Genomic DNA, 2920 nt, shown 5'->3' with positions numbered 1-2920 from the left:
TACTTAAAGTTGTAAGTATATATTGTAACATTATTTCATAATCTGTTATTAGTTCTTGAATTGTAGTGGTAAAGACAATTGTAACTCCTATTTAAAAAAAAAGATATTAAGATCTTTGTAAAAAATCCATATTTTTCACTGAAATTTTAGAAAAGCTTATTTTCAAACTGAAGATGGGATGATGTATTACACGAGAGACTGTTTTATAAAGAAAGGGTGCTAGGATAAATAATAGAAGAAAATCTTAACGTTAAATGGTTGGCAAACTTTAAAACATTATAATTTTTATTACCCTAGATACATTTTATAGAAACAGATCTAAATCTCTAAGTGTGAAATATGCTGAACACAGCAAAATGCTTTTTTGTTAAATTTAGATTAGAAATGCAATGTTAAGTTGTAGAATATCTAAATTACTTAACCAACCTTTCTTGGGGATGTCATGACAATAAATTAGTACATTTGCAAAGCACTTGTAAATGAGCAGTTTGTAACTGAGTATTATGATTTTGCTGGGCATAATATAACATGTAAGACTGTGTTGGAAAACATTCTCCTATTTGCCAATTTCACCTCATTGCAAAACACTTTTCCCTTTGGGGGAACAATATCTAATTTTACAGATAAGCAAAATCCATTTTTATGGTAATATATGAGCCACAGTGGAGGTGATACTAAAAGCAAAGGTTGAAATCTGTCTAGCAGTGCAATGTGAATGCTACGTGCACACCATTCGAGCTAATTGTCACAACTGGGATTTAAGCTGAGAGGGAGATTATTTAGTCAATGAGAGGAAACTGAAATGATCTACAGAATTTGCTAACTTAGGACAATCGTACAATATTTTTGAGTGTTAAACATTTTAATTGATATGTTATCTTTCTAAACTGCACTTTAAATTCTACAGGCAGTTTTTGTATTTTGGGAACAAATCACACGCACACAAGCAAAATTGATAGAAAAAAAGTAAAAAGGAGTTGAGAAAAAAAGGATTTTAACCAGGAATAAAGACAGATATGATATGATACAATAAACAACATGATGTCAGGAAAAATATCACTAGTCTGAGGATCGAGAGGTCTGATTATGATGAAACTTTCGCTACCAACTGTGATCTGTGCCAACACAACTAGCAGTTGTGTAGAAATTTAGGTACACCCATCAAAAAAAAAAAAATCAATAACCAACACTACCACCACAATACCACAATAATAATATTAAATAAACATTCCTGTTCTATGAAATTTGTAAATAAGTGAATGATTAGAGGAAGAGAGGTTGGTAGAAAGTAAAAAGTAAATTTAATTTTAAAAGGTCAAGTAATTAAACTAGTGATTGTCAAATAATCAAAAAGTAATTTGAAAACTGCAAGAAAAGATAGATTAGGATAACAGGATTTGAACTGTTGAGAAAGAGGGCTGGACTATTAAATAGGGTGCTCAAAACATTTTGTTGGATAAGAACTCAATCTTTTCTGGTAGCTATTCAAAATGGTAATAATATTTGGAAACTTAAATTTGGTGTACTCAGTTAAAAAGAAAAAAAATAATCCCCCTGCCAAAAAAAAAAAGTCACCATCTTGAACAACAGGGAATAAATCTAATCCTCTCTCTGCCAGATGTCAGCTGATCCAAAATATCAAACAATTATAATATCTCTTGAGCCTTCTCTTCTCTGTTCTAAGCACCTTGATTTTGAAAGATTGAATTTTACTTTCTGTGCTTCAAGTACTTCACATGTCTAAGAGAATAATTATAAAGATACTCAATTGATCTAGGTGTTAAGTGCTATTATGCCTATTTTATGGAAATGAAATTAGAGTTGACAAGGCTCAGAGGGTCAGTCCAACTGGGAAAATAAAAATTATTAATCTAAATCAATAGCATAATGCTGGATGGCCTGATGCCCTTGAATAAGTCATTTAGCTTCAATCTTTTTGTCTGAAGACAACGGCAAAAGGTGAAAACAAATGATCAAAGCATCCAAGTCAAATACAGAATGAATATGAGGTTTTACGATAGCATAATGTCTTGACCCCAGTGTCATATGGCAAAAGATGATTGTGCTCATTTAGAAATGGGACATTAAGTGTTTAAATGACTTTGCTCACATCATAAGGGAAGCAAGCAATACAGTTTTTAAAATACTTTAAACTCCAGTAAGTATTTTAACCAGAAATCTGCAAGTAGCATTCACATACATATCTTTAAAATTTTTATGTATTGATTGATTGATTGATTGATTTATGTTTATTTTTAGGCGAGGCAACCCTTGGTTGACCTCACAGATTGAAAGGACCTTGTCAGTTTACAATCCCTTATTTTTTTATTTTATTTTTCTATGCCTACAGCACTTGGTCTTCCTAGGTGGTCTCCCATCCAAGTACTAACCAGGCCTGACCCTGCTTAGCTTCTGAGATCAGACGGGATCGGGCTTGTCCAGGGTAGCATGGCTGTAGACTAAAATTTAATTTTAATTTAAATTCTGGGGTATCCTTAGAACTTTTTCTTTCACTTAACAAACGTATATTTATCTGACAGTATCAGGAAGCTTAAATACACTTGTATTGAGTTTTAAGTGTCTAAGCTATAATTTTCCTGAATATGAAATTTCAGATTTGAAATATGAAAATTTCAAATTTATATTCTTCTCATGCTGTTCTTGCTTCATTTTTTTTTTAAACTAAAATCTGTATATCTAATCAAATATTCTGTCATCTGAAAACATCTCATTAGGGCATTTTTCTAAAATGTGAGGACATGGCAGCAGGGTAATTTTACCTCCTCCACTTTTTTTTTTTCAAACTAGGGTGCCAAAGTTGTCCTCATATTTTGGGTCAATAAAATTGAACCTCCTTTGGGGAAAAAAAAAAGAAAGAAGGGGGAAAAAAAAGAAACAGAAGAAGGACAAGGAAAAGTAG

The 2920-nt window shown here is 31.8% G+C and overlaps 1 pseudogene; it reads right to left on the bottom strand.

The window, feature by feature from the left end:
- Positions 1-2341: 2341 nt before the first annotated feature.
- LOC120591337 (uncharacterized) lies at positions 2342-2460 on the bottom strand (annotated as a pseudogene).
- Positions 2461-2920: the final 460 nt, after the last annotated feature.

Source organism: Pteropus medius, unplaced genomic scaffold (genome assembly GCF_902729225.1).
Source record: "Pteropus medius unplaced genomic scaffold, Ma_sr-lr_union100, whole genome shotgun sequence".
Classification (NCBI taxonomy): Eukaryota; Metazoa; Chordata; class Mammalia; order Chiroptera; family Pteropodidae; genus Pteropus; species Pteropus medius.
This window is presented reverse-complemented; position numbering and strand designations above follow the sequence as displayed.